Below are 27055 nucleotides of genomic sequence, written 5' to 3' on the forward strand. Positions count from 1 at the left end.
AGTTCTAGGCTGACTTAAATTCGAGATAGGTGCGCCTAAGCTGTATTAATCCACGCGAGAATGTAAAAGCTATAAACTCTGTCGGAAATAAAATGGCAGCGGAAAATGTACAATATCATAGATTAAACAAAAGCGAGTGAAATGGAGTTCATTTGCATCACCCTTCTCTTTTCAGATGAGCTAAACTGCTTACCATTATTCAAAGATATCTTTTAAATAAGGCCCAAATATGCGGGTGAAACCAATTTAACGAGCGGCCACCAAAGACGTTGGTCAAATGATCTATATAGAGATTTTGGCGGCGTAAGCCTCTTATCACAGCTGCTATAAAACACACATCATTCTGTTTCAGGGACTGAATTTCAGAGATATGAAAATACAATAAATGTGACATCTTAAAGCTTGGCTTACAGTACTTGTTAATTACAAAACCATTTTCAAAAATGAAGTTGGCCAAGTTAAAGAAAATGCATATTAATCGTGACTGGCTAAGATTTTGCTCTGAAAAGGGGAAGACGAATATCGCCCGTGATCAACAGAAGCTTTTCATATAATTGAAGACCGTTCCATTTTGTAGCTAATCAAGTTGTATTGCAGGTGCTTATTCTCATTTAATGAACTTTGTAGTGACAATATGGTACCTTAATGCAACAGCCTCAGGTGTATTTGAATTACATTTTAAAAAGGGGAACAAGCTTTTTGTTGCTATGGCAGCTGTGACACGTTATGTTGTGCTAGCATTAGCATCTCGCGCTTAAATTACTGGTCAGCAATTTACGCTTAATTGTCTTGTCAATAAAAACATGTTAACGAACAACTGCTGGAGGAGCTGAGGAGCAAATCAAACGGTATATTTCTTACTGTTCCTTTAATTTGATTCATTTTCCATAGTGAATGAAAATGATATTTAATTTAATGACCTAGCTTCCATGTTGGCCATTTATTTACACATCACATCCTTTTTTTTTTTTTTTTTGAAACAGTTAAGCTATGTTATTGCAAATGTGGTGTAACTACCGAAGGGTGATGATTTTTGTCTGATTTGGGGATTTCCAACTTCAAAACTTGAAATATATCAACAATAAATTTGTGGCTTGCTATCAGACCTATTGGTGCTATTGTGGTGCCTTTTTAAAAACGCATGAATTATATCTTATTTATTGGATTGAAACATAACATTTTGTTAAAATAGGTTGGATTTAACATTTAAAAAATGTGATTTTCTGTTTTCAGATTTTAATAAAAAATTTGCCAAGGGCTAACTGAGTAAATCTTAATCAAGCCTTAACATGTGCTCGCCCCCTGGTGGCTAGATGACTTCTGGTTAAGAAACTACACTATACGTATGAACGTAAATATTACCTACGAACAATCAGGTTAATTTAACCGTCATCACGATCAGGATTAAAATGTGATTAATTGCGCAACGCTAAAACAACCATGTAACTTTTGCTTTTGGAAAGTATGTTAGCATAATGCTAATAATCAATGCAAATCGAAATCACCATGGGCTAATGAATAGCAATGATGTTGCGGTGCTATAACAGATATCCATCCATCCATTTTCTTGACCGCTTATTCCTCACAACGGTTGCGGGGGGTGCTGGAGCCTATCTCAGCTGGCTCTGGGCAGTAGGCGGGGGGACAGTATAACAGATATTTGAATCCAAATGATGCAGTAGGCAGAAAATATAAAAATATAAAAATATCATACTCACAGGCATATATTCTTTATCCTCTGCCAAAAAAACGACTACTACAGCATCTCATCAATGAGTTGTGAAGCTCTCTTTCGTGTGTCTGTATAATACTGCTCCCTGGTGGCCAAGCCATGAGAAGGAACACAGTGTGGGGCTGGAATGTGATTTTAATGAATTAAGAAATGATTAAAAAAAAACAAAAAACTGCAGCCTATATTTGGCCGACAACGGCCACAAAATAAGCTCAAACCAGGCCTGGAAGTTAAGGACAATAAATGTGAAGCCAAACAAACAAACAAACAAACAATGCATCCTGTTTAATTGACAAGACTGCACAACTTGTTGAGCAGCAGGTGTTGACGTAAATCTCAGACGATAGCGTTATCCACCCAGCAGACACACAAGTCATACGGGCGATGCTTTGTAAGCCTTTAACATCAACAGTCGGCCTGGTGGTGACCAAAATAGCGCCTTATTAATCAAGAGAGCCCTCTTAACGCAACTAATTGAACTAGCCAAACAACAGCTAATGAGCAAGTGCAACAGGGAAAGACTTGTTTTGTAATTTGCACGCGGTGTTGATGTATTCATGCTTCATGAATAATCGGGTCTCTCTATTGTGTCAGTGATGTGAGATTATTGAATCTGGAAAGTGACCAACATTTTGAAAAAAAAAATAAAACACAAAATGATGGGAGGGTGGACCCTGTAAGCGAGGAATGTCTTGGCTGCTAAGTGCAATATAGCTAAAGCGGCAACAATTTGGCAAAAATAATACAAAATGTCAGCTGTTTTTTGTTAGTGTGAGGAGACTTACAGGAAGGAAGTCATTTAGCACCTTTATATGCTGATCTTAAATATTGATATAGTAATTAATTATTTATTTGTTTAAAATTAACTACTTTTGAAAAAAAAAGATTTTTCTCACATGAATTTAGCAGAATTTGGTTTAGCATTACAAGTGATGGATAAATTTACAAAAATCGGATTATATATTTTGAGGGGAAGGATGAGCGTTATGGATAATGCATGGATAGATTTTTAAATGTCATTATCTTTGTCGTATGATGTAATGTGCTTGTGTGTTCAAAAAGAAAATGGGCTGATTTTTTTTTTTTTTGCAGATTAAATTGGCAGACCAATTAATCGGTCAGGCTTAGTTGTAGGTCACATTGATGTGTTGAAATGATTTAGCACAAAACCTGACATATTTGAACGGCATTATATACTTTTTATGTCGAGTGTATGGTTTGTTTTTTTCTCCCTAATTAGTCAGATAGTTTTATGTGAACTATAAAGCCAAGCAAGTATTAGCAAATACTGTATTAGCATTTCAAGCTAGTAATTTCAATGTCATCATAAAAACTTTTAAACATGGGTGTGTAGACTTTAATTATGTCCACTTGCGTGCTAACCAAAGCAAAATTGAGTTATGCTTTCACTTTGGTGGTCTATTCAATCGTATTGCATCTTGTACAGAGCTGAGGAGCATTGCGCTTATAAAAAAAAAAAAAAAACAGCCAAAAAGAAAAAAATGCTCATGTCTCCCATTTTTCCACTGCGGCGGTGCAGTCAATAGCAGCCATCCTGACACTGACTGTGTAGCTTATTAGAGCCCGTGTCTACTTCAGCAAACACTCCACAGTGCAAAGATGGATGAGCAACACTCCTCGGCCACTACAGCCACATTTATCTGGAAACGGCGGGGAGAGTTTTTGGAGGTGAGGAATAATTCCAGCCAGCAGTCGGTGCCCACTTTGAGAGGGAGGAGGAGGACCACCATGGGGCATCTGACAGTGATGAAGAGCACGGGCACACGCTGGCAGATTCGTCTTGAGCCGCGGCGAAGGGGAGGGAGGGGGAAAGACGAAGGGGGGTAGGGGGGTGGCTGAACACAGGTTTAACAATAAAAACAGCAGAGCGTTTGTCTTTGAGGTTTTTGACTCGGTGCGACGCAAAAATGACAAAAGAGTTTCGCTTTTGGCGGACTTTCAGAAGTGACAGCGGCCCATCAAACAGTACAAGGCTTGTTGTTCGTCAATGACGTGCGCTTCTTTTTACATTGGTGTACTCTCTCTGATAGCGCTGATGGCGATCACGGTGCCCAGGGGCCTGAAACTGACAGGCGGGCGGGCTCGGAAGCCGCACATGTAAATGAAGGCACACTTTAGATGATAGAGAGATGCACGTATCCCATTTTTATTTATGTATTCAAGCTGCCCTCTGCTGTTCACAGGCCCAATGGCAGACTGTGGAACAAAAGGAAATCGCACATTTGGATGTCAAACCTCAACTGGCCCCCCCACCACATCCTCACCCCCTCCTCCTCCTCCTCCTCCCAAGTCTGGAGGATGCAAAATGGGCTGGCCTTTGATGGAATGTAAGATTAATTGATTCTATTTGCTTGTCTTTTCCCTTGACTTTATGTCTTTACAGACAATATAAGCATGTTTTCCTTTAAAACACTGACAGCACGAAGAAGAGATTAATTTTAATGTGAAGAGTATACGGTTTATTTATTTATTGTACTCAAATACATCTAAATATAATAATGCTTATCTATTTATCCATCCATCAATCTACCCTTGCATTTTATTTAAAAAATGGTAAAATTACTCACACTTATTTTTTCATTACTTTAAATTAAATGCTTAAAAATTGATTTCATGAAAATAAACCCAAAATGAACTACTTTGAAACTGTTATTGTTCCATTTTTATTTAAAAAGAAACAAACAAAAACAAACTCTAATTAGTAGCTATATTGACTTACTTTGTGTTTTAATTTTTCATTTAAGTTTATATTTTGTTCAAATTAAGTAACTGTTGTAATTAGAAGAAAATTTACATATTTTGGGGATAACAAAAACATGTACTTTATGAAACTCACATTACGTCTTAATATTAATTTGGAGAATAAAAATATAGCAATTAGTAGAAAATTAAATTGTCAGCAGTATTTTAAGAACTACATGCTTGCACATATACATTTAGTGTGATTTTGTAAAAAAAAAAAAAAAATAAAAAAAAAGTGGTGGTGGTGGGTCATTCTAGAGATTATGGTAGTAGAAATTTATCATTTTTTAGGGTTACTTAAAAATGTTTTTGCATTTATTTTTTTTATTTTTATTTTTTTTACAAACATCGCAAAAAATGTGGTGTAATTACGAGAGAAATTACATCTGCTTGCAGTTTCTTTAAAATGGTTTTAAATGTACTTTATGCAAATCACATGCCATCTGTGGGATTGAGTATGAATTTGTAAAAAAAAAAAAATGTGCTAAAATTGCTTGAAAACTGACTTTAAAATATATTTTTAAGAAAACATGCTCTCTCACATTTGCTCTTACAATAATTTAGTTTATTTCTCATCGAAGAAGATAACATGCTCTTACATAAATTTTCGATGATTTGTTGACTTAAAATTATTGTAAATGTACTCTAAAAGTCATATGCTGCCTCAAAGATTTAGTTTCATTTGTTAAAAAAAAAAAAAAATGACGTGAGGTGTTTAAATATGTTGTAAGAATAACAATTTAGTGTGGTATTGTAAGTGTTGTCATTTGAAACAAAATTTTTGGGGTGTTCGTATTTAAAAGTGTTCGATCAAAAAGGATGATTTGGTATGATTTTATACAGAAAACATTCAAAAATAACATTCTAAAAGGAATGTAGCAAGGTTTTAGTATAATTGCGTCACGATTCATACAAAACTGGCTTGTTTGTTGGATTCAAGATACAATGTTGTACTTTTGTATTGATTTTTTGAAAGTAGTCTGCAGACAGCGTCTCTCCAACATGACAAATGCCGTTTCTTCTTTTTCCGGCCTGACGGGATGCTTTCAGCTCAGCATGTGCGCCGTTTGCGGCGTGCGTTGCCACAGATCTCCCCATTTCTTTCCAGTGCACTGCCGCGGGGGTTTGTTGGTGCGCACCGAGCGCAACCAGGCACAGTCAAGCTTGAAAATATTCCATTCGGAACTAAGCTAATGCTGCACTTTTCTTTTTTTTTTTTTTTATAGTACGATTTCCTACTAAATTCCCAGGAGCACATGTTGATTAATGACATGCACACTCAAGAGAGCACCTTTTTACAGTGTCACTCACCCATATTTGATTTACAAAAGAATGTCTTCCTTCATTTTTTTTCTTACCTTTTACCTGAGTGTAGCCTTTCCCCCCTCTTGACAATTACATTATGAATGTGATTTTCAGAAATACGCCAGCGCACCTCCGAAAATGGAATTTGCGAAATGCAAGTGGCCTGCGCGCTAACTAGGGCAACATATTTTCCGCGGTCATTAGCATATCATCTGAATTCAGCTAGCTGACACAATTGCAGAGATCAGCGCAGTTGATGTGTCAGCCACATGTATGTGTTGGCTGCTCTCAAAGTCAAGTGGATGTTAATGCCCCGCAGACCCGCCGGTCTGATTTCCCTCATAAAGCGGCGGCACATTCGCGCGCGAGCTCTCCTTTACATCTTTGAAGAGAAAATTGTGGAGTTTAACCTTGCGTTATTATCTCTCATTTTGGCTTTGTGCAGGGAACAGACGTACATCCACAAGGAATTTGGCACAGTGGTCAGGACGCTGATAATCCCGAGTCTTTGACTGCTGATAAGGCGGCCAATTTAACAAAATTACAAACCGCTCATTGCCGATGCTAGCCATTCATTAATTCGGCACATGGAGAAAGATAATAATTCAAATCAAGCTCTTACTAACAATTATCACTCTTGATAAAGATTTCATTAAATCCCATTCAAACTTTCACTCAGTAAGAGCAGTGGAAAAAAAAAAGAAAAAATGAAAGCATATTTTCACTTTTGCACATTGGAGGGGTGGACTTGCAAATCCCCTTTTCAAAACAAATGCTGTTGACCAACACGGTTATTCGCGCCCGGTTTAATTACATTTTGCATTTAATTGCGTCCGTCAAAATAATCTATAATGCCGTTTTTAATTACACTTTAGGAGTGACCTTATGAAAAGAGATTTTTATTATGTCCGCGCAATAATTGCCGTGCCTCATCGAGTAAGGTGCGAGTGTCTGACTCTCCTTGCTATTGGATAACCGCGCCAATAACTGAGATTATCCTTTCTTTTTTTTTTAAGCGTTTTGCAACAATTAACAAAGACACGTTTCAATCAGAAGCAGGTTCCTCAACAATACGCCCCAGAAGACAAAGGTAATATTTACCTCTCGCACGCACAATAAATCCTCTCACATGCCAAACTCACAAAAAAGCCCTCCCATGACAGAAATACAAAAACATCTCACACAAAATAACTCACACGCAACTAAAAACAACTTTCCTGCAACAGAAAAAAAAAGTACCAAAAACTCGCACACAACAGATAATCTCTCACATGTAACAACAATTCACACTTCCAGCAAAAATCACATTTGCAAAACCTCTCAACATAAAAACTCTCACACACCAAAAAAAATCCACAACAAAAAACCCTCTCATACAACTCACACTTACCAAAAAACTCACATTGCAAAACATCTCACTCATACCAAAGAGCATCTCTCACAGGTAAAAAATGACTCTCATACACTACAAAAACTCTTATACAACACATTTAAATACATAATAAACACCTCTCACAGAAAAATAGAGACAACTCTCACATACACTAAAAGACAGTTTATTTTTCTCAACAACAAAAGAAGTCTCTGTGCAACACATCAAACTCTCTCACACATGCACGCACACAGCAATAAACCGCTCACAAACACCCCCCCAAAAAACCTTCACACACTAAAAATTCTGTTACATATACCTCTCCCACAAAAAACCCACTCACCTAAAATATATACGCACCAGAAATCTCTCACACACACAAAAAAAAATCTCACAATCACAGAAACTTCTCTTTACGCACAAAAAATTACATCAAAAAACTAAAACAAAAACTCTTACGCAAAAAAAAAAATAAAAAATTCTCACACACTTCTACTTGAACCAAAAAGCTCTCTCACACGCAGACCCCAATAAAACCGAAAACATCTCTCACAGGACCCCAATAAAACTGTCTCACAAAAGAAAGAAACTCTAAATCACACTCACACAGAAACACCAAAAAAAAAAAAAAAGACTCACCCTAAAATCTGACACAAAACAACCCTCACCTCACTCATCGCAGATCAGTTTTACTAAAAAAAAAAAAAAAGCTCACAAAAGATCTTATTTCTGAGAGTAAACAGTTAAGTGAAACCTTATATTGCAAAAACAGCTCATTGCCTATTTTTTTTTTCATACGTCTTTTTTTCACCTATAAATTGTTAAAATCTCGCACGCACACAAAAACACACTCATGTATTGCACATAACGTTGTCAATGTTGCTTTGGGAAAAAGGAAATGACTTTAATTGGATGGCTAAGGAGCTTGCGCAATACGATGTCGCTAATGCCGAGCTGAAGCGTACGCGGTAATTACAATCATTTGTCAATCTTTAAAACTTTATGCATACATAAATGTTATTGTGGTGCATAATTGCTTTTAGTTCCATTTGGCTGATCATGCATTCAGATTGCCGCAGCTGTCTTGTCACGCCGCCGCCTCGTGATTTTCAACTCTATAAACGATATCATTCTTTCTTGAAATCATTCCATGCGCTTGTCAAGCGTGATGGCCACCTCGCCTGCGCATCCTCGGGGATAGCTCGTATGCAGGCGAGTTGAAGAAAGACAGGTGCAACAAGCGGCGGACGGCAATCCAAGGATGAATGGGAATCCTGGTGCGGCTCCACTTTTTTTTTTTTTCCTCCCTCCCCCCCCTCCTCCTGTTGCAAGACAAGCGTCTGGCCCTTCCTTTGTATGGTTGGCCTTGTCAGTCCTCATCCAGCATCCATTGCTAGGCTAAACGCAGCCTCATTTCACCAGCTCCAAGACTCCCTGTATAGAGAATACATTGCAATGACAAAGCACGCGTGAAGGCTTAAAACGCTTTCATTACAGGCTGTACTTACAGCACTAATGTACCAATTATTATGCTAATTTTACATGCGCACGATTATAGATTATATACACTTGCAGGCCACAACATTAGGTACACAATTTTATGGTATCCGGTATGAGACCTGTATCATACATTGTACCTTTGTTAAGACAACTCTATCTATCTATCTAGCCATCCATCCATCCATCTCTCTATCTATCCATCCATCTCTCTATCTATCTATCTAGCCATCCATCCATCCATCTCTCTATCTATCCATCCATCTATCTATCTATCTATCTATCCATCCATCCATCCATCCATCCATCTCTCTATCTATCCATCCATCCATCCAGCCATCATCTATCCATCCATCACGCATGGAAACAAACGAAGAGCGTGGGAAGCTAGCATCAGCCCATCAAATACCATCTGCCCAGCTAGCTTGCTAGCTTAGCTATCTGATGCAGTTTGTTCGCGGCAACGAGGTTTTATTATTTATTCTTCCCAACACCAATTGGACTGGATTCTACCTTTGGTGGCATCCAGGATAGAATAGGCCATTTTAAACTACAAAAGCAAAACTTTCCCAGAGTTTCAGTCGCTGTACTCTCCGGTTCAGTAGATAAGTTTCGTCAGGCTTTGTAAAAGGCTTTAGGCACCGTGCGCGATATAAGTGCTCTCTATTTACCATTTTGATCAAATTGGATTCATTTGTTGGACTAGATTTGAATTCATTTGGAAGTCATTCGCTGCCGTTAGCACGGATAGCAAATCAAGATTTTGGGAGTTTGAGCCCTAAAACATACAAAGATTTATCAACAAAGTAAATGTGTTTCATTTAAAAGCAGGCTGTGTCTGAAAAGGATTTTAAAACATGTATCACCTCACATTTAAGTCACTTATCTAATAAACTCATTTAACACATAGGAAACGTGACCCTGCTGTAGCTTTAGCCTTGGCTAAACTGGGCACCGTTTCATGAATACAAAAACATTCCTCCCATTTCCATCTTCAGTGTGAGGCAGCTTTCGAAACATAAAGCCCGAGAGCAGATGTATCGTCCGTAGCATCTCGGAACGCCGAGCGATGGAACAGCCTGGAGACCGTGCAGCCTTCTTTAAGCTGGCTTGCCCGAGAGCTGCCCAGAGCATGGACAATTAGAGGGGTCCCCGGTGCCTCTTTGCTCTCTGTGCGCCTGGTGGGCTCTTCTGTAAGGCACCAGGGGGGGTTGGGGGGTTGGGGGGGGGGGGGGGGGGCGCTTGTGGCACCGACTGGGCCAGCTTGACGGGCTAGGCCAGAGGCGTAGAGCTGGGGGAGGCCTGATCTTGATAATCCCTTCGCCCCAAGAGGCTGTCATAGCACTCACACCGCTGGAAGCTAGAATGGAAATGGACCAGGGGGCTTTTTGAAGCTTTACCTGCAAGAAGAGCTCATCATCGAGTGGTAAAACTCACTGTGATTCAAATAGAGTGACTTTTTTTCTTCTTCTTCTTTGAAAGAAAGAGAATCAGTTGCTCTGTAGTGTCAATTTGGGATGGGCTAAAAATGTTGCTGTTATCTCTCACAATAGGTCTTCATATCCAATCTAAAACCGTTTTGCACATTTGCTGATGAGTTTGATATTTTTTGACATGCGGCAGTTTTCTTCATTTTGTGTCTTAACATTCTGCTGCTCCATTTGGTTCCATTTGGACCAAGATAATAGCTTTTGATACATGCACTGACCAACATTTACAACCTAAATGCTAATATTTGTTCTGTGCATTTTTAGCAATTTATTCCCAACAGTCAACTGTCTTCATTTTTGTAGTGTTTCTCTTTGCTGCACTCTTTCTGGTGCATGCATATTTATTGTGTTTTCATCCAATCAGATTTCAGTCTCTGTGTTGCCATGTCAATGTAATGTGCCCAAGGCCTTCAAAGTCAGGAATGCTGGCCAACAACAGGACTGTTTCTTTAACCATTCAGATTTCAAATTTGCCTGACAGGGCCAGTTTGGCCAGAGCAAGTCTTTTACATTCAATAATAAGCCTTTCAAATGAGTAAAAATTATTATTATTATTTTTTTTTTTGTACTTAGTCAAAAATCAGCCCGTGTCACAAAGTGGTGCATGTTCGATTATATTTTATGTGTCACCTCTCGTGAGGTCCACCTAAAAACTATGAGAGAAGGGGGGGTTGAAGCAGTAACCCCATCGCAAATCTTCGGCGTAGCCATTCTCTGCTTTCATTAATGTACAATTTCTTCTTGAAATTCCCTCGACCTCGCCATCATCTATTGACCCGCTAGAGTATATGTGATGTAAAATAACCTTGTTGGACAACTTAAAGTGAGCCGTCCCATATGAATATGGCCATAGTCAAAACCATTTCCCTAATTAGAAGGCATGCCTCCGAATATGAGTGGAAACTTAGCGCAAATGGCTAAAGGTCTTTCAAGCGCTGTGCCACTGGCTGTCTCAGTCCCTTAATGTATTACCACCTGCACTCGCAATCAGCGCAGGAACATCTAAATGACCGCCGTTCAGAGGAGACCGGGCCCCAAACTGTTGGGAAACACACGAGAGGTGATTTAAGATATTGGCTGTAATGAAGCCGACTGTCGGAGGCTCCGCTCTGAATGCGATGGAGGAAATTATCCGCGGGAACGGGTCAGAGACGAACATATACCGGGGGCAAGGCGGCAAATGAAATGCAGATAAGAAGTGTCCGGCCCAAGTGCTGTTTACTCCGCGTCGGGTAAACACGACGCATGTTGATCCGTGGGTGTCGGTAAAGGTGATAAAATCAATGTCTGGTGTTTGTTTTACAGCGACGGCAGTGTATTGTCATGTTTCGTTTGATCACCCCTGACTGCTCTCTTCACCGGCGCCGGCCTCCTCTTTATAGGCTCCAATACAAAGACAACGGCATGCGGTCTCCCTTGGGCATCAAAATAATGCATTTTGTCCTCATTTCGAACACCAGCGTTGCATCTGTTCCTCAGGTTCTCGACAATATGTTAAATATGATCAAAAGGGAACGGCTAGCCGGCAGTACGGCGTCCTGTTGGGTTAGCGCAAACACAAAAAGATGGAAGACGGGCAACATATTGGTGCGGCGTCTCCGTCTTGATGGCTGCCAACTGATCCTTGTGATGGTGATTGACAGGCACTGACCACCACTCTGCCGGCGCTGGCTTCTCCACACTGCTGAGCACAGCGGGTAGTGTGAAGGCTCGCTGAGATTCCCAATAAAATGGACATTACGGGGATAAACAACAGCCGGCTTTGCGGAGGGGAGAGTCGGGCACGTAGCACTCCTCCATCACACCGTGCGCCAGGGTTCACTGGCTCTGGAGTGCTTTCACCGCTGCACAATAGAGAGGCACGGCCAAACATCCTTTCGAAAAAAAAAAAAAAAGCTCACAGGACAGACTGCCATATATTTACCTTCAAACTTGGCTCGCTCTATCGTAAGATGGGAATCGGAAAAGATGTTTTGAATCCGTTTGAAATGTGCGTATAGTGAACCCCTGCATATTTACCGTTTGACATTTGCAACTTCACACATTTGACAAATCTTTTTTTTTTTTTTTTTTTTTTTTTTTTGGAACCCATCCTCCGTTATTCGGCATTTTTATGCTCAAGCCGAAGCAGTCAAAGTACTGCTTGACATACAGTAGCTTGTTGGTGCCACAAGGATTTATGAGGAAGTGAGTTGAGGAGCTTCATTTAGACAATGGTCATTTGACGTACCTTGTAGTGGCATCTTGTTGCCAAGGAACTATGTTGAAGTGAGTTGAGGGGCTTCATTGAGATCAAATAGTGCTCTGCCACACCTTCTTTCTTTTTTTAGTTTATTATTAATTTCATTTTATTACATATAACACCAAATGAGAGATGTCCAGGCTAGCCTAACAATATTATATACTCCTCCAGAAGGCAATCTGGGGTCTCCATGGCAACAGCAGAAATGCCGTTCTACTTATTACTTGCCATATTGACAAGATTGCAAAGCTGAATTTTAGGCTTTAATTACAACAGTGTTGCTTTAAAATAGCCGTATTTATTGCTGCTGATCAAGTTTAATTAAAATGAAAGTTTACAGTATTTCATGTTGTGTCCTTAAATTGGCCAGCCATTAGTGAAAAATTAAAAGTTTATGTATCATGTAGGTTACATAAGTGTCACGTTACTATTCCCACGAGCAGTAAAACTAAGGCACCAAGCTATTTGCATCCCCAATTTTCACATCCATTAAAGAGATGAATGCTTTGATACCATCGCAGTGTTTATCTGTGCTCTTTTGGGATTCATTAAAGTGAACGTTCCTTTCAAAACATAATCTATTGCTTAATTAAACTTCCCAAACATGAAATTTAAGCCCACATGTCTAGAGAGAAGTTACTGCATTTGTTGCAGCCCTCATTTGCACAGAATGCTAATGAACAACTAGCTAAAATATATTGCTATGTAAATGTAAATACAGTAAAGCATTTCTTCAAGCCCCTTAATATGTCTTCTTCGTGCTATTTGTATTTCTTGAAATAGTCACAGTGTGTCATAAAAAGGTGGTACAAAATGGTGATTAAATCCCCAATTCCACATTTTCACCCAAAACATTTATTCCTAATTACACACACAACATAGCATAGTCCTTCCATTTTGAAATTCAAATTGTTCAGCGCATTCAAATCACATTGGGAACAATTTTTTAACATTCCAAAAATTCCCACATCACAAATTTTCGCCAATATCGTTCCACATCGTTCTAAATCTTTCCACATTATTCTGGTTCATGTTTTTCATTCAGCATTCCAGCATTCACGTGCAATTACACGACAAAATTGTTAAGGTTTTTTGGAGAGAATTAATGGCATTGCAATACATTTCAATGGGGAAAGATACCTAGTCAAACTAGCAACTGAGGGCACCACTCTATTGGTTTATTAACCATTACCCAATAGAATACAAAAACATATATATACGTGTTTTAAAATCGTAATCACTAATTCCTTCCATTCTGCCCATGCTGGCGAAACCTCCAAACAATAACGCAGACGCACTCACAAGCTTAGTATATTTCACAGCTTCTAACGCTGAAGCACATCATTACAACGTGTGAAATTTTAATCAAAGATGTTGTGAAGAAACAGCAATCAGCCAACCAACATAATTAATGTCCTCTGTCACGGAGATTATGATGGCAAATTTGAATGGGCAAGTGTTTTAAAGAGCACGGGGAAACGCATTAAGTAAATTACATAGCAGGACTGAATGAGCCATCATGCCTTTCTGTCACTTTATATATGCACAGTTATCCTCCATTATATAGTATAGCATGACTTCCCTTTTAATTGAACAGCATTTTGTTTGGCACAGGCCTTCGCAATCGGCCATGCATACATTTTACGCTTGACTGACTTACGCAAGTATGTCACAATCAAAGCTTATCTGCAAAATAACGGAATGGTGCGTCCCTGCATATTACGAACAAGCACCGCCAAAATAAAAGCACCTTCAAGTGTTTCTGATGAAATAAATGATCTACGAATGCGGCTGAGTACGTGTTGATGATACATCCGATTGCTTTAATTAAGCTTTATTTGTGAGAGTTGCTGTTCAACAGTTTGTTTTATACGCGCTGGCTCGCTCATTAAAATGCAAATTGTGCATATGCTTTCATTTTTCCACAACAATGACCCGCACTCAGACTGTTCAAGCGATCGTCATCTTCACCTTGTGGTAAAGGGGGGGGGGGGGATTGCTGGGTGATCGACACAGACAATATGACACCGTTAACGCGCATGCACGTTAACATACCAGACACAACATTTGGTACACTTGTCGTCACACAATATACTGTTTAATTAGGTAAGTGTGTTTGTGTGTAGTAAGGTTATTATAGTTAATGAAAACTAACAAAATACAGTACAAATATTCATAATAATACAAATACAGTTAATACTAAAACTAAGAAATTAAATTAAAGCTTTTTTGACCAAATCTATTCTAATGAAAACTAACAAATCTGCTTAAAACCAATTAAAAGTAACACAATTTAAAAAAAATAAAATAAAATCAACATGAAATAAAAACTAACTATAATGAAAAATCCAAAACTATAACATTTACGCACAGAAGTTATCCTGTATACACTGTATTTATATATAATGCAGTATATATACTAGGGGTGTTAAAAAAAAATCTATTCGGCAATATATCGCGATACTACAGCTCGCAATTCTCGAATCGATTCAATGGGCAGCCGAATCGATTTTTAAACATCCATTTTTGATTTCGTTTTGGTTTTGTTATGTGGAAAAGGGGAGTTAGCCTGTTAGCTTCTAGCTGAGTGGGGAGTTGCTGTTAAGACCTCAGAAGCTGATGTCAATAAAACGGCAGCCAGCCTTTGGCTCCGTGCTTCAACACTCCGCCTCCAACTCTTAATATGTTACGTCGTTACTGACATTACCAGGCATGTCAGGCATGTAACGTTAGTATACCGTACACTTATTCAGCCTGTTGTTCTCTATTTTATTTTTATTTTAAATTGCCTTTCAAGATGGCGTATGTTTTTGGTGTTGGATTTTACCATATAAATTAGCCAGAAAAATGCGAATTATACTCCAGTGCGACTTATATATGTTTTTTCCTTTTTAATTATGCATTTTTTGGCTGGTGCGACTTATAATCCGGAGCGACGTATAATCCGAAAAGTACACCGTGCCACCCTTTTATAATACAAACAGACGATCATATTGGACTTGTCGCCTCTCCTGTGTTCCACATTGTCAAACGTCCGTGTCGTGTTACTGAGTACATGCTGGCACTGGATCAAGTATTCCTCCAGGAATACCTTGAAATGCCAAGAATTTTGCAAAGAAGGTTTGGTGGGTCCTGGAATTGATTATAAGTCAAACATGCAAATACACACGCGCATACAAACACACTCACACACATCACGGGCAATGGTACTCCCGGTGGCCACATTGTGGGTGTCCTTAATGTGTCACTAATGTGTGAATTAGAGAGTAAGTGAGAGCGCTGCGAGCAAAAGACCGAGTCGCTGGCACGGTGCCCGGCAGTTGCCATGGCCGTCGTCGCGCTTGTGTCGGCGCCGTTTGTTTCACAAGCACCCTAATCAATTGGAACGCAACCCTTGAAATAGAGCTTGGCAGCCGGCTCGGCTCGTCTATTGTGGCTGCTGCTCAATGCTCGCGCAACACGACTTGTCACTCTCGTCACTTTCCAATTTGCTCCTCTAAGCAGCGTAAGCAGGGGAGACATGAAACACTTTTTACATTATTGGCCTGCCAGCTTGTAAAAGGAGGCTCCCGACTGTACGTGCATTAACTGGGCAGCGTGTTCCCGCCAGGTGTGCGTCCTTTAGTGTTGGGCTGACAAGGAAACTGAAATCGCAAGCCATGCTGACATCAAACACAGGACTGAAGGAGCTTGTTACTGGCTAGAGAACTAACTGAACTCGAGTAGATTTTTCAGACGTCTGTGTTGCATTTAATCTGTCATTACTACTCCTTACTTGGAAAAAATAGATTTGTTACTAGTGAAGATTGAAGCTACCAATTTATTTCCTGACCAATCCAAAAAATTAAGCTGGTATCGACCGATCCGAGACACACATTTTGTGATACTGAAGTAGCACTCAGAACGTTTCCCATTTTAGAATACTAGGTGACTCAAATTGGCAGTGATGATGTAACTAAATAAATGCCACAGAAGTTTTTCAATAGCATTTCAAAATATGTCTTTAACAGTTCAAGCAAATGTGATCCACGGTTTCTGAAATATGCTTGAACGATACTTGTTCCGTATAATTTAATAACATGGAATTACTTTTTCATTGTGTTCTTGATAATATTACCTCAAATGAATATAGTATTTAAAGTAGCACTTTAGGGCCGTCAGATGATTCCTTTTTTTTAATCGTAATTAATTGTATAATTTTTATAGTTAACTCACGATTAATTGCAAATGAATCACACATTTTATATTTGTTCTCAATGAAGAATAATAATTAAAAAAAATGTATACACTCGTTAACATAAAAGTGGCCAAATATGTTTACCTAATACAAATATGGTATCTGTTGGTCATTGATACCATAATTTTGTAGTAATTCATGACGTTATTTGAAGTTAAAAATATATACTATACAGAGTAAAACATTGAGTTGTTTTGAGGTCATTTTTCTGCCAGTAGGTGGCATTAGCATTTCATGTTGGATGGTGACAGTAACGGTATATTTTCTTTTCAAAATAAGAGTAAATTAATTAAAAAATGCAAAGCATTTCATTAGCAACTCATTAACTCCTGCCCATTTTTTTTTTTGTAAATTACAACTAGTACCTTGTCCCGCCAAGTCTATACTTGTATATATTACTACTTTTATTATTGTTGAATTGTGTTGCAGCACACTGCCCCTAAGAAACCAAGGTGTGCACAACAGGAACATTTATTTATTTATTTTTTAAATAGCTATTTTTTTTAATACAGTATATAATCATTTAACTATGTTATTGATTTATTTTCTGGTTGTTGACGTTTTGAAATGAATGAATACCGATAATCATGTTAATTAATCATGATTACAATATAAATCAAAATAATCATTATCGCCCAGCCCTCCATGTAAAGTGTGTTATTTTACTTATCATTAGCCAATTCATCAATTTTTAATGTGGAATTGTGTGCTTACTAATTGTGTGCAGCACCATTAGCATTCACACTAATGTTATTGTGAATGTGCAAATTCTTAAAGACAAAAAAAAAAATCACACAATAGTCGTAGCGTAAATGCTTGACTGCCGGCATTTACTCCTTTTTGTGAATTGATGCACAACAGCGTTAGCGTGAATGCTTGCCTTTCAGCATTCACACCATAACGCCAGAGAATAAAGAGGGACCTTAGTGAATGAACCGCCTGGAGGAAAAGAACTCGAGCGAAGTGAATTGGGTCTAATTTACTTAAGGCGGCGCTGAATGGGATCAGCACTTAAGAACGCCGTCATTAGTTTATTTGATTCACTGTCAGACGCTGGGACGTAAATTGCTGTTTGCATTCAAAGGGCGGATAAACAACTCCCAGCAGGATGCCTAAAGACTGATCGGCCATTGCCTTCGCGACACGCCGCCGCGTCAGCCTCCGCGTGTTGCCTCGTGTTCCCCCACCAATCAAGGGCCGGCCTGCCTCTCACTGTCTGCCTCCGACCGATTCATCATTTGCCGGGTTAAACAGAAATAAAAACACATTAGTGTCACGTTAGACGGATAGGGAGAAGTGCCTGCTTTTTGCACTCCGCAGTGGTAAAAGTCGGAGCGGCTATTGATTTGTGCTACATAAATCTTGTTTTCCTTCCTGCGCTAGTGAATCAGTGTTGACCCTCAGGGTTAACAAACATTGTAGGGGCTTTCAGCGGGCGTGTGAGCCAATAACGCACGTGCGTTTGCAATAGCCGTGCCCCCGTCTTGTCGTTTCTCGGCCCGCCTGCTTTAGCTAATTGCCGGCAATCAAGAAACAATATGATGGGGCAGGAAGAGGTGGTGGGTTTCTTGTGGGGGGGTTTTGGCTCGAACAAGGAAGGTTGTAGGTTCCCAGAGCCAAAAACTATCAACAGTGGATGTGAATCGGTCCAGCAGGAGTCTGAGAGTTGCAACCTGGATTAATTGGCAGCAGTGCATCCAGCATGGCTTGCGCCACATCACATTAAGATGACGAGATTTGACTCAGTCAACTTTCACAAAGGCAAATCCCTCGTTACGGTGGCTGAGTGACACCGTGGGACCAATCTGCTTATCTGTTATGTCAACAGTTGATCCACTCGGCCACAACATTAGGTACAACAATACAATCATATATATATATATATATATATATATATATATATATATATATATATATATATATATATGTATATATATGTATATATATATATATATATATATATATATGTATGTGTGTGTGTGTGTGTGTGTTTATTTATTTTTTGAGGAAGATTCTCATTTACTATGATTCAGAATCAGTAAAATGATCAAAAATTCGATTTTATTCATTTTTATACTATATAAGCTATAAAATACATAGCTAGCTACAGAATAGCAGTTATGAGGCACTTTCCTTACATTTCAAAACTTAATAAATGTAAATTAAAAAAAAAAAAGAAGACACTATTGTCTCCATTTGTCATTCTGTTTTGCAAGCAGACTGGAGTAGATCATGACGATTCCTTGCATCCATAGATTAAATCTGTAAACATTGTCAATCAAATTGTTTTGAATCGAAAATTGAGTCTGAAGCGAATTGCAGACCCAAAAATCTGAATCGAATTGTGCAATAGTCAGATTCCCGCCATGTATCATATCATATATCATATATCATATATCATATATCATATCATATATCATATATCATATATCATCAAAAGTGTCAGTAGTAATAGAAATAAGTAGTACAATGCCTGGAAGGTGGCCATCAGTCATATTGAATAAATACTCAAACGTGGATTTTGTCACTCTACAATCCATGAAATCGGTTTCGACAGAATGATACTGTTTTGCTGTAAAACGTTATAGGAACACTCACAGTACACTGTTGTGGTTGCAACACATTATGTACCTTGAGCAATATAAACACAACAATATTTTGCTGGTCCCCCGTGACCACTCTTTGTTTTAATAAGTCATGGAGACATCAGGTGGTAAATTGTTTAATCTTTCCGTCGTATATGAAATCCATTTGTTTGTGGGCTTGGAAGATTACCATCAGCAACACAATCACGTCATTACAGGTGCTATCATTATCATTTATCTTTCTGACATTAAGAGACGTACTAAATGCCAAAGTGTTCCTCCGAGACGAGAGCTTTGTCCTACGTGATGTTCCAACACTTTTAATTACTTTGCATTCTATTAGTGGTTCATGTCCACCCGCACGTGAAAAAAAAAATGAATGAATGAGCGTGAGCATCTTGCAAGACACTTTATTAGGTACAACAGCATTAAAATATTGAACAGTGCTTTTGTAGTGTGAGAGTAGTTGAGAACAGGGGTGTCAAACTCATGTTAGCTCAGGGGCTGCAAATATATTATCAAGTGGGCCGTATTGGGAAAATAGCGGTATATAACTTAAAAACAATTGCCGTAATTTATACGCATATTTTTGTGGACCAGCCCTAAATTACGGAGCTCAACTGTCATCATATTGTTCCGAAAAATAACACGAATGCAAATGGAATGTGGCAACACTTTGCTTGTATACCTTCCGGACGTGTTAAATCTACCTGTTTTGCATATATATTGTTCCCAGAATGCATTGCATGGCGCAGTTAATGATGGTATAAGGACGTTAATCCTTGTCATATCTATTTGTGTTACCAGTAATTGAATTTGTGTCATATTTAACACATTTACTATATGTGTTAAATACAATTTTAATGTATATGTTAAAAAATAATAATAACTAACCAAACCGCAGTTTAAGTTGAGTGTAAAATAATGACATCCAGGACGACGATTCCCCGTACAAGTTGCATTGCTCATCTGAGGACTGCTTGTGAAATTACAAATCTGTATGTTTTGGGTGTGGTTGGCTGATTAATTAGTCTGACATTATAATGTGTTTTGTTTTGTTCTTTTTACTTTACAAAATCATCTCGCGGGCCGGATTAAACCCATTTGCGGGCCTGATCCAGCCCGCGGGCCGTATGTTTGACACCCCTGGTTTAGATAAAACAGAAAGCCAGAGCCCAGATTCGAACCCCAAACCTTTCAAGGCCCTCGAGTAACAATAATAAAACAACTGAAACCGAATTCTACCAAAAAAAAAAACCATTCATTTAGCTACAGGTCCAATATATTGTGACAGTACAGCACTGAAAACTACAACCTCAACTATGTACCTAATGTTGTAGCCAGCGTGAGTCGTTTTATTTATTTTTTTGATTTTGTAAAAAATTGATTCGCGGTTAAATCTGATCATATACTGTGAGTGTGTGCGCGAGCGAATGTGTGATAGCAGTGTGAATAAAGCAGATATAGAAGTGTAGAAGGGATGTCTCTGGAGGCCTCCACACCAGTGCTCACCCTGCTGCCAGGCACGCTAACACACACCAGAGAGCTTATTTACCCAGCAGCCCCAAAAGAGACCTGGGCCCGGGATCTTATTTACTCCGAGCTTGGGCGGCTATCAGGTGCTGAGGGGATCTGGCCGCCAGCAAAAGCAAATACCCCAGATCAAACCCAAGCACGGTGGAAGGAAAAGGGGCACTGAGCCAAAGTCTTGGTCAAGAACTAATGTTTACTCTGTGGTTTGCAAAGCTATATGTGGACTCAATTTCGAGGACTCCAAATTGACACAACACTTCCTCATCCCGCCACCTTTTTTATTAAAGGTCTCCTTTATCATTTAAAAATAGATATTTATGTCATCTATGATATCCTTTTATCGGGTTTGCAAGATAATTTGGATTGGAAATGAGAATGATGCCCCTTTTTCCAAGTAATTTGCATTGGTCAGAAATAAATATTATTTTGAACGGCCTTTCCTAAAAAAAAAAAGTTCAATATGTAAATAAGGTTTACTCCGATTGGGTCTCGATTCTCCTTATGGGAAACATCTTTCCTCTGATTTGTTCGTTCCCGATATGTGGGCAACTTGTGTTGGTTCCTTTGAAAAATCACGGAATTCTACCCAGCAACACTTGCACCACCTCAATGGTTATGCTGAGTCTCAATGTATATCATACATATATATTAGGGGTGTTTCGGAATTTGGAAAATCAGCATTTAACTGAACTGAATGGAATTGTTTGAAGTTTGAAGTTTAGTTTATTAAACGGACAGTGTGCAGTAACATTAAAAAGATGGCTGCACCAGATTTAGCACAATGCTAGTTTCCATCTGTAGTCCTCATAAAATAAAATTACATAACTATATATATATTTTATTTTTTTTTAAATATACCGTTCCTGAATACCCCATAAATTGAGATAGACATTGAATCGTTTTTTATTCGAGATGCACACCAAGTATAAATCGGTTTGATGTTGCTCGTGTTTTTTGTGTTTCTTTGAAATTAATTTACTTGACTAGTTTGAGCTTTGGAGATATTTTATGTTGTTACACATTAAACATGACAAAAAGCTACAACCGTACCAAATCGAATCAACTCGTAATCGCGCTGAATTGAACCGACTCCAAATGTACCCTTCGTGACTCATATTGTCGTAACATGCGTATTTGAATAACAATGGTTAACATACCCCCCCCCAAAAAAAAAAAGAAAAAAAAAGTGTAAGTTGATCATGTTTTTCCTGCTTATTGAGGACAATTTTGCATTGCTGAATCCAAAGTGACCTCGATTTGTCTTGTTCAGGTTAGGTTTTTATGCTAAGTTTTTATTTTCTTACTAAGTCGATTACACTTTTGCGACGCTACGGTTGATTTTTGCTAATGTTTTTCATCTGACAGGTTCAACAAAATGAAAATAAAAATACGTGTATAAACATGCAAAACAAACAACCGTAGTCCTTGTTCATAAAATTGACCTGACTGAGCACAACCAATGGATCATCCAAAAAAAAAAAAAAAAAAACCTTGGACAATAAATTTGTTGTTGACCATGGTAATGATCTGACGTCACAATGGTGACGAATTCCACTCAGAGAATTTTGCAAGCCTGTTGCATCCACTCCACAAACTGCATAAACGTCACACAGGCTCATTTTGACACGTTATGCATAAAACAGTGGGGGGGAAGGAAAAATGGATTATGACGGGGAAGGCACCTTTTAAAGAAACGGTAACATAAGCATATGTCGAGACGGCGGTAAAGTGGATTTCTCTTTTTCAGACCAGCACTGCCACCGGTCTTGAGGATCAGACACGGTGTCGGCGGGGGGACGTAGATGAAATACGGGTTGGGGTGGGGTGGGGATACGCCGCTAATGACGAGCTCTTATGCATCAGTGCACTTACTAATGAGCTTCCAGGGAGAGGCTGGCAGAGTCTGAGCGAAGGCTGAGCCGGGCTGCGAGAGGCCTGGGCCATCACTTCCCCGCTGTGATCCTTGCCTTTCCACTCGCAAGGAGCCTCGGCTCCCAGCCACTAATGAGTGTTAGAGGGGGGGGGAGCCGGCGCTCGCGTCCACCTGCCAGCCTTCAGAGCCCAGCCTGCTGCAAGACAGTAGGGGTCAGATGCATTCCTGAGCTCTTAATAATTTACATCATATTGATTTCTTCGCTGTGAGACATTCTCACCTGCACAGGCTAGACCGGCTAACCAGCTAGCTAACCGAAACGGGCCGCCGCGCTCAGGATTCACGGTCAGCAAATCCAAATGTCCACCAAGTCCGACGGCTCCCAACAAAATTGCGACACCTGAGACGATGAGCCCAATCAGAAGGTAGAAAAGCGCGAGAATGAGAATGAATTATGCAGTTTGCATTCGCCTTAACCCCTAATCAGACTCAGGGAGGAGGACATTAATATTCCCGCTCTGTCAATATGATGATCTGTATACTCCATCCTTTAAATATTCATCAACTTTGAACACAGCTCTCCTTACTGTGATTCATAATTTAGGCGGTATGAATGTTACATAGGTGTGGCGCCAAGAACTACTTTTCCCCCAGCCCCTGCCACACTTAAGGATGACTTTTAACACTGTCCGCCTTCCCTCATCGCAGACGAGCTTCAAGGATCGTCGTCTCGCTAGCCGTCCGTCTTTCTGTCCGGCCGTCTGGTGGCTTGTCCAACCAGACGTCTGTCAATTGACATTCTGTCCTCACATTTGTCAGTCCATCTGCTAGGGATAGACTGATTATCGGCTGGGCCGACTATCGGTGCCAATATTTAGCGTTTTGACGAATATCGGCATCGGCCATTTTGAATAATCATCTGCCCGATTACACAATCCATTTTCACAGATCTAATTTACATTTCTAGAGATAATGCTGACATTTTATTTGAAATGAAAACTAAGATAAGTACAATTTTAATACAGTACTTCAAATATTTTTAAATTTTGGAAAACTTTTTTACTGTAGAAAACAATAGGGAGCTATTAAGTTTTTATTTAACTTTTGAAAACGTGCTACTGCCCCTGGCAGATACTTGAAATTTTTGTTTGATTTTTAAAACAAACACGAATAACATTTTTTTTTAAAACTTTTTTTAACGAACCTTGAAAGTTGTTGAATTAAATAAATAAATAAATAAATAAATAAATACATAAAAGCTGAAGTTTGTATTTTTTAAATTATTTTGAAATTGTTGTTAGATTTTTAAAACAAACATGTCTATTGAATAAGATTTTTTTTTAAACTTTTTTTAACGAACCTTGAAAGTTGTTGAATAAAAAAATAAAAAATTAAAAGCTGGAGTTTGTATTTTTTTAAATTTTGATGCTGATATTTTCCCTTTTACAAAATGAATATTGTCTACAAATAGTTATCTGCGTCCTTGACTACTAATTGTATCAGCCCTGTAAAAAATCTCTAGCCTAATACACATTTTTCTATTCAACTGACAGTTAGTCCATCCATTCGTCAATATTCAATATTTATCTGTCTTGTCCGTCCATCTGTCTTTTAAACCCTTTGACAGTGAAGAACTATTTGGTCAAACGGCCCTTACAGACTGTCCCACAAGTGCGATCGCGCCTGTGTTATTTTTGAAAGCAAACACTCATCATCCTCAATTGCTTCAATTTCTCCTATTTGCTCATTTGAAGCGATTGCCGATTCCAACTGAAGTTGACACACAAATCTATCCTGGAGCCAGCAATGTACTCTCACGCTGTCTGAAGACAAATCAATTTTCCACATCTACAATTTTGTCAAAAATGCTTGAGGGAATTGTGTAGGCTACAGTATAAATGAAAAACAGAAATAAAACTATTGACCTTGCTCTCACATTTTTTGTTATATTGTCCCCTTAAGTAGTCCATTCTTATGGTTCTTAGTTTGCTAAGGGAATGTTCATACTGCAGGTCTGTTTCTTTCTTCTTTTTTTTTTTTTTTTTTGCCCATATGTGACATGTACTGATTATTTCATTCATGTTAATGCAAACAGCGCAATTCTGCTTTTTTTTTCTTTTCTTTTTTTTAAATCTGACTCAGGCCTCTTTCATATGTGGATATAAAGTATCAATAACATGCATGTACACAAACATGAACCCGTGTCACATAAACGACTGTATTCAGTAGATGAATCATTCAATACAAACCATCTTCACATGAGACCCCCCAATAGTATTAGCTAGCATACTAGCCCAAATAATACGCTAGTACAAGCTAACATGACATCACACATTGGCAAAAAAAATAAAATAAAATGTGCGCACCAAGATATTAAGTCATTGAATTGACCGTTTGGCATTAGGCGGTAAATTTAATTGTTAGCTAGTCAAATTGTAACAGCAAAGTAGACTAAAAATCCACAAATATAAAAATATACACAGATACCAGGGTTTGTACTTTTATAATTTCGAACCACAGAAATCAGTGGTTAAAAGAAAAAAAAAATCATCTGTACAAAAAAAAAAAATTGTCAAAACCCTTATTGTCTAAGTTGGACTTTTTTCCCCTCTATTTTTGGCATTATTAATGTAAACTAATATACAAGATTCTTGTTGATGGTGAGATTTGTGGGTTAGAAAAATGTCTAAAGAAAATTCCAATTTGATATTCCATAATTGCACTTTCAAGAGGGCAGTCAATTGAATGTGAGGCATTAATAGAGACATCAAAACGTTTGGTGTGCCATAACTTGGTCAACACTGACCCCTTCTGGTTACAATCTGACTGCTTCAACCAGGCATTGTTTTCAATCTCCTGCTTCCTTGGAGCCAGCCACTTCCGGTACAATAACGCTATATCTGCCGTCATAAATATGTATTTTCCATTTCACTTATTTAAGCAACTCTTATCATTGAGGGACGTGCAATCAGGATCATGCAGGAGACGTTATCAGACGTTTTTATCTATCAGATGTCTCTGGTCACCATCAACCAAGTTGTGCATGGATTTTAAAATATACTTTTAAAAAGAGAACAAAATATTACTCATTGCTAGAGTTTTAGTTTTCAACATCAACATTACATGTCAGTATGTACCGATACTTTGTAAATCTAAACACCATCAACAAGGTGAAGAAAGCAAAATAAAAAAAACAAATAAAACAAACATTTTAATTTAAAGAAATGATAAAAGAAATTCCATAATATTAACAATGATAATAATAAATGTTTAATAATTATTATTTTGACTAATGAATGTTTAAATAAAGGAGATTATGCTAATTATTCATATCTTAATATTTTAATACTCTATTATTTTACTCATGTATTATCATAGTACAGTATATATTTGTTTTTTGTCAGTCATGTGTAGAACCTCAGGCATGATAGTAATAATAATAATAATAATAATAATAATAATATTTTATTAGAAAATATTTTTATACAGGTTACAAATGTAAATTAAAATGTTTTTGTTAAAATGTTAATAACTAATAATTAGAACTAATTTATTACTGCTACCGTATTATATGATACAAAAAATAACATTGACTGACAAACCAATATATTTAATATTAAGCACATTCTGATAATTATGAGCCCTGCGATTGGCTGGCAACCAGTCCAGGGTGTACCCGGCCTCCTGCCCAAAGCCAGCTGAGATAGGCTCCAGCACCCCCGCGACCTTTTGTGAGGAAAAAGCGGTCAAGAAAATGGATGGATGGATGGATGATAATTATGAGCCAGTTATGGAATGAATAGTGTAATTTTCCTTACCGACCACCAGATGTCAGCAAAGATCTATTTTTGACATATTACCGTTTACTTTCTGAACATATAACAAAAAAAATCTAATGCTTTTAGATTTAGTGTCATCTAACTCATGTACACTGATAACAAAGCAATAAACATTGCATGATTTATTTTGTGACAATATCACCATTTGGGTGAGCCGTCATACCAGTTGAGTAGGAATAGCCCATTCATCCTTTGCACTTGTCACATGGTGTAACAGTACTTGTACATTTCTGGAGTGCTGTGTGAGTCACACAGCCCTCATTAGGTACAGTCAGTCAAATATTGGAAACACCTCTTGGTGAGCAGAATTTCTGATACAGCTCTTATTTAACTGTGCAGGCGTACCTAAAATTGCAGCATGTGCAAAAATAAAAAAATAAAATAAAGTGTCGACCGGCTTGACACCTCAGAGGTTAACCTTGTTGACATAGCTGAAAAGTAGCAATCATAGGGTCAATATTGGACCAAACAAGGCTCAAACACTTCTTAGCGAGCACAGCATGAAAGTGAAACACAATTATGATCTTGATTGCGCGGCCGTTTCACATTCACATTGAATCACCCTCGTTTTGAACTCCGCGTATGAC

At 38.3% G+C, this 27055-nt stretch overlaps 1 protein-coding gene across 3 annotated transcripts in view; it reads left to right on the forward strand.

The window, feature by feature from the left end:
* The window catches only part of kcnh7b (potassium channel, voltage gated eag related subfamily H, member 7b), a 92856-nt gene that overhangs the window by 12150 nt on the left and 53651 nt on the right, over positions 1 to 27055 (forward strand). For 2 of the 3 annotated variants that reach the window (XM_077536188.1, XM_077536187.1), the window contains exon 3: positions 3937 to 4080. The exons of the other annotated variant lie outside the window; for it this stretch is intronic. The gene's annotated coding sequence lies outside the window, so the exon portion shown is untranslated. The remainder of the gene's footprint in view (positions 1 to 3936; positions 4081 to 27055) is intronic. 3 annotated transcript variants of the gene reach the window in all.

The sequence above is a fragment of the Festucalex cinctus genome, chromosome 11, assembly GCF_051991245.1.
Source record: "Festucalex cinctus isolate MCC-2025b chromosome 11, RoL_Fcin_1.0, whole genome shotgun sequence".
Lineage (NCBI taxonomy): Eukaryota > Metazoa > Chordata > Actinopteri > Syngnathiformes > Syngnathidae > Festucalex > Festucalex cinctus.